At 35.5% G+C, this 6267-nt stretch overlaps 1 non-coding gene across 1 annotated transcript; it reads left to right on the top strand.

Annotated features, from left to right (window-relative positions):
* Positions 1–1135: 1135 nt before the first annotated feature.
* Positions 1136–1242, top strand: LOC127108836 (small nucleolar RNA R71). Its single transcript, XR_007796345.1, has one exon. It is a non-coding gene; the product is annotated as a small nucleolar RNA R71 (small nucleolar RNA).
* Positions 1243–6267: the final 5025 nt, after the last annotated feature.

Raw genomic sequence — 6267 nt, 5'->3', positions numbered from 1 at the left:
GTCTTTGAGAAATTTGGCGTAAGATGGAATTTGGGTGATGGCTTCGGTGAAAGGAATCTCTACATGAAGCTTCTCTATCACTTTTATAAACTTTTGGTATTGGTTATTGATTTTGGTTTGTTTAAGTCTTTGCGGATATGGGATTGGTGGTTTGTACGGGGGTGGTGGTTTGTAAGTCTTATCCTTGGCTTCTTCTTCTTGGTCGGTTTGTTTTTCGGGTTCCACCGATTCCTCTTCTTAGTTGATAGGTATATTTTCTTTAGAAGCTTTGGACTCGCTCATTGCTGGGTTATGAGGCCCTTCGTAGGCAGCCCCACTTCGTAATGCGATAGCGTTAGCTTTCCCTCGAGGGTTGAGTTAAGGTTGTCCAGGGAATTGTTCTCCAGGTGTAGTTTGCGGGGCTTGGTTCTGTGCAACCTGTGAGATCTGGGTTTCAAGCATCTTATTATGAGTAATTATCTGATCAATCTTAGTCCCTAATTGCGTTATCAGTTCGTTTATGTGAATGTTCTGGTTTAGGAATTCTTTATTTTGCTGAGTCTGACCTGATATAAAGTTCTCCATGATCTTCTCAAGGTTAGGCTTCTGGGGCATAACTTGCATAGGTTGATTTTGTTTTTGGGCTTGAAAACCTTGTGGTCTTTGAGGTGCATAGTTTTGGATAGGGTTCTGATTTTTATAGGAAACATTATGGTGATTCTTCCATCCAGGGTTGTAAGTGTTTGAAAATGGGTTACCTTGGGCGTAATTCACTTGGTCGGTGTTCAGGTCGTTCAAAAGGTTACATTCCGCCGATTCGTGTCCTTTAGATCCACAAAGTTCACACTCTGTGTGGACTACCACTGCGGTGTTAGAGTTTGTAGAAATATGTTCGACCTTAAGGGCTAAAGCGTCCATTTTCGTTTGCATCATGTCCATAGAACTTATCTCATGTATTTCACCTTGGGTCTCCTTTTTCTCTACTGATGCTCGTTCACTTCCCCATTGGTAATGGTTTTGGGCCATATTCTCAATTAGGTCACAAGCTTCAGGGTAAGGTTTGTTCATCGACGCGCCACCAACGGCAGCTTCGATGCTCATCTTTGTGTTATAATGGAGTCTATTGTAGAAGGTATGAACGATCAGCCATTGTTCTAGGCCATGGTATGGACAGACTCTTAACATCTCTTTGTATCTCTCCCAAGCTTCAAAAAGTGATTCTCCTTGGTTTTGAGTAAATCTAGTTATTTGGTTTCGAAGAACAACAATCTTACTAGGGGAAAATATATAGCAAGGAATACTCTCCTAAGGTCTTCCCAGGTAGTTATTGAGTTAGCTGGAAGTGAATCTAACCATGAACGTGCTCTATCTCCGAGGGAGAAAGGAAATAATCTTAAACGAATCGCATCAAGTGAAGCACCGTTGGATTTAAAGGTGTCGGCCAGTTGGATGAAGACTTTTAAATGTTGATTTGGGTTCTCAGTAGCGAGACCCGCGAATTGGTTCTGTTGCACTAATTGCAGTAAAGATGGTTTTAGTTCGAGATTGTTGGCAGGAATGAAGGGGTTTACTATACTAGAACTAGGTTCCTCGTTAGAGGGTTAGGCAAATTCCTTAAGAGGTCTCCAATTGCGATCCTCGGCCATAGCTTTCTTAATTCGGACGAGTAAGAGGCGTGTACGAGTGTAACGTTCGGGTTCCGCTAAAGGATCTACTAAATTTCCGGTACTACGGGTTCTTCGCATTTACCGGCTAATAATGCCTTAGTCTAGATGGTGTAACAACAGGGTACGAAATTTGACGAAGTTGGTCCCCAACAACGGCGCCAAAAACTTGATCGCTATATTCGCAAGTGCACGAATCACGTCAGAGTAATATAAAAGAATATTGATCCCACAGAGACCAAATCGTCAATCTATCGATTACTATTGTTACGGTGTTTATCTAAGGCGATACAAATGAGATATTGATGTCGCAAAATAATAGTAAATAAAGAAAATGATAAATACAATGCAGATAAAGATAGGCTTGAATGTATTTCACGTCAGTTAAACGATGCTTCGATTGTCTAAATAGAACTACTTATGGGGCAATATTTTCTACTCTTGAAAAGAACATTTAACAGGAACTGTCACTTTCGCGTATTCAGAACCGAGTTTACCCTTAAATTAAGGCCTTTTATTGTCACTTATAAAAGGTGCGCAGAACGCTAAAGTAGTAAACCTATTTTTAAGAAATAAGACTCGTAAGCTTAGTTGAAAAGTGATTTTGATTCAGAAAGTTTTACCTAAGCAGTTTTCCTGATTTTAAATCTATCAACGTGTCCGAAAACAGTTTCAAAAATCGTTTTTTCTTAAAGTGATAAAAAATCCTAGTTAACCAAGCCAGGGTGCTTTCGCACTCCTTGAGTAGTTAAAATTAACCAAGTTTGTTTTAGAAAACTCAAATTAAGAATCAAAACAGCCCCTAAAGCATTTCTACAGATGCGATATGTGAAACATCTCTTTAACCGCGATCCTTACATTCTAGCCTTTGAAAGATTTAGCCAGACATGGTAATACAAACAAACACAACGATATTGATCATGATGAAAAGTTGTTTAGAATGTAAGGCGTAAAGAACAAGTAAAGCGTGTAAAACAATTAAAACGAGCAATAAAGATAATGACGAGAAAATTAAATAAAGTAAAGACAATGACAGGAATTAAATAAAGTAAAGCATGGCAGGAAATTAAACAAAGTAAGACATTGCAAGAAATTAAATAAAGTAAAACATGACAAGTAAAATAAAAAGACGATTAAATTAGAACCTGCTCCAAACGTAGGCTTTAAATCTGATACAAGGAAGTAAATAAACCTTTGACTTTGAAAATAAAGACGACAGCAAAATCAAAGTGCTCCAACTCAATTACACTAAGGTGCGATAACCCCTCGATGTGACGAATTACCATTTTTACAGATGATAATATAGTCTTAGTGTTGTAAACTAAGTTGGATGATTTGGAAATGAACTAGAACGACCTATTTATAGAGGAACTCAGCAGCATGCAAAGACCAGGATGTCCTTCAACTTCTATTTAGTGGGAACGTGAAATGCAAAGGTGGCGCCCGCCATGTGAGTAAATGGGGAAGTTCATAGGATCGTGGCAGTTTCCTCCTAGTTGAGGACTGATGTGTCATGGCTTCTCCTATAGCGGCCGCCATGCAGAACGCCATGAGTACACTTTTTGCCGAAAACCCTAATTTTATGGTCTTTTTGCTTCGTTTCTTCTAAAAAGGTCCTGAAAGAGCTAACTACCTGAAAACAACACAAACAAAATGATAATAAAAACCTAAAAGACATGTGAAATCCGAATCAAAAACGCAGTATGATTCAGTATGATCAATATTCATCAATAGATTCATTATATTTTCTTGATATATTAGCTAAGTCTATGACATTAGCTTTTGCCTTATCTCTAAATAATTTTTCTTGGAAGAGTTTTTAAATGTCCCTAGTTTAAAACTGAATTCAAAGGAAAAGTAGTAAAAATGCGAATGCATCTTTAGTTAAAAAACTAGCGAAATACTTTAGTTTTAAATACTCATTATTTGTCAAATCTCCAAACTTAATTTAGTATTTGGCTACATGTTCCATTGTTGATTCCCCTGCCTTATAAGCAAACTTAGTGAAAGAGAAAATTTTAATCACTCAGATACTATTGTTCATCATTGCATTTGTTGCTAACACCATATATTGGTGTCCCTAAAACATGGCCAACTCTATCCATATAGGTGGCTAGTGTTTGGTAAATTGTAGTGAAATTCTCTATGCTTGGATTTAATAATTTAGTCATTTGATGAGTTGTCATATTTATCATTTCATAAATATTATCACCCATTTTGTCTAATTTGAATTTAACTAAAAGTAGGTTTGTGTTATGGAAAGGCCAAGTGACCAGATTATAAGGGAAGCCTGAGACAGCACAAAGAGTAGAGTAAACTTAGAAGTGCCGGCAGGAAGTCAATATGTTAAGAATTGCCGATTGCAACAAAAAAACATGTCAATAACCATTGAGTCCATTTTATAGAAACTTGAGTTCCAACTAATGCTGATTTAAGTCAAAAAGTTTCACTAAGACAATCTTGCACGAGATCTTTATTATTTGAAACAAGTCTCTTTGAAAGGATACACTTTTGGAATTTAAAATTACTCATTGTGTCGGTGACTTGGTGTATTGAAAAATTATGTAACTTGTACATTTCAATTCACACAATTTCAAACTTTACCGCCATATGATAACAAAATCATAGGTAACAATCTTGAAAACTCAAAAAAAAAACTTGTGACATACAGTAGGATGGTAATAAGGCATTTTGTGTTTAGAAAAAGTATTTACAAATATTAGAAGTTTGAATAGAAATTTGATAGATATGATAATTTTTTATGGAAGAAAAAATATTTTATTTTTGTTTGATACGAAAGTGTAGTGTTACATCCCTATTTTCAATACTCTAAAGAGAACTCTAGACATATTAATTATAGAAAATTTTCAACTCTAGAAATCCAAGAATATTCTAAAAAATATTACAACTATAAGAAATATCTAGATACTCCAAACACTATAAAATTTATCTAGAAACATTACTTGAAATTACCTAAGCTCAAAAAATGAAAATACAAATAATATGGTTAGGCCCAAATCAAATTTAATATTTCAACACCCCACAACTCCTTACACTTGATTTGTGACTTCTAGCACACTTTGTAGCTTCACAAAAGTTTCTAACTTGAATGGCTTGGTAAAAATGCAGGCAACATGATCTTGAGACATTACATACTTCAACTCCATCTTACAACACCCTACTTCTCAACTCGGCAAATAATTAAATAAAACAAGTATAACACATAAATCCTTCGAGTATGATGCTACTCATACAACAACATAACATACATGAACCACATAATTGAAAATTGAATAATTTGATAAGGAACGGAAATTATAAAATAATCGACATAAAAAGCCTCAACAACAATAAATTTAAAAAGTGATTCAATATCCAAATTAAGAAAAGATATGCAACATAAGAAAAACAAATAAAAGAATAACACATTCCCCTCGTGTTACATATCAGACCGACTGCAACTATAGACTCGATCGACAAGCAATTAAAGAGGCATAACACCATCCTCTACATCAAACTCTTACTCAATTACGTGATTATCTATATTCTAGAAGAGTACATATGCAACAATACAAAAATGGGATGATAATATGTTCCAATAATAATTAGTGCACAAAACAATCTGGGTAGATTCACACATCACAAAGCACACACATATCAAACATGCACCACAATATCATGTATTCATATTTCACCCACGTCACAATCAATCACTAATCACAATGTTATTCATCACATTCAAAATCACATAAAGTCATACAAGAGTATTCAACAACACTGAAATATCTCATATGCACCACAATTATGTGATACAAAACAACATCAACTCAATTTATGCTCGTCACGGTCCCCTCTCTAAAATAGACTCACAACTCAACTCTATATACATGCGGTACCAACTCAACAAATGATTCTTCATACAAACCGAGTCTCCACTTTGAGCTCTAAGCCCCCACTTTGAGCTTGAGACAAATCACAAGTCCCCTCTCTAAACTTGTGACTCGCCTCTTTGGTTCTTCATTCGAACCGAGTTCCAACATTTGAACCCCGAGCCCTAACATCTGAGCTCCAAGCCCCCACTCTGAGCTTGGGACAAGTCACTAGTCCCCTCTTTAAACTCATGACTCACATATTTCACAACACGATAACATATGATGCATGACATGTAATTATTCAATTAAAATAACTCAACAAAATGAATAAAGCCCCTCTCTGACGGTAAACAATCACGTAATAACAAAAACATAATGAATACAACCCACTATGACCGTAAATATTCACTTAATAACAACAACATAACAATGATCACAACTACATTCTGACCGTAAACAATCATGCATTAAATGCATCACCACTAGTTCTCACTCCAAACTACACATCTCATCAATCATCGGGAAGCATGTATAATAATTCACATAACCATAATTGAGATTCACAACATATATCCATACATTTAACATACATTCACACAAAACTTAATCATGTTAAATCATCTTAACATTACTTCATTAGTAATTCATCCAATTACAACGATTAACTGTCTGTTTGTTACCGTCAACTGTTACACAACTAGTAAAAAAATTAATATTCAAAAATTCCAGTACTCATCTATAATCTCAATACA

This window comes from Lathyrus oleraceus, chromosome 7 (genome assembly GCF_024323335.1).
Source record: "Lathyrus oleraceus cultivar Zhongwan6 chromosome 7, CAAS_Psat_ZW6_1.0, whole genome shotgun sequence".
Classification (NCBI taxonomy): Eukaryota; Viridiplantae; Streptophyta; class Magnoliopsida; order Fabales; family Fabaceae; genus Lathyrus; species Lathyrus oleraceus.
The sequence above is the reverse complement of the archived record's forward strand: the minus strand, read 5'-3'. Positions and strand labels throughout refer to the sequence as shown.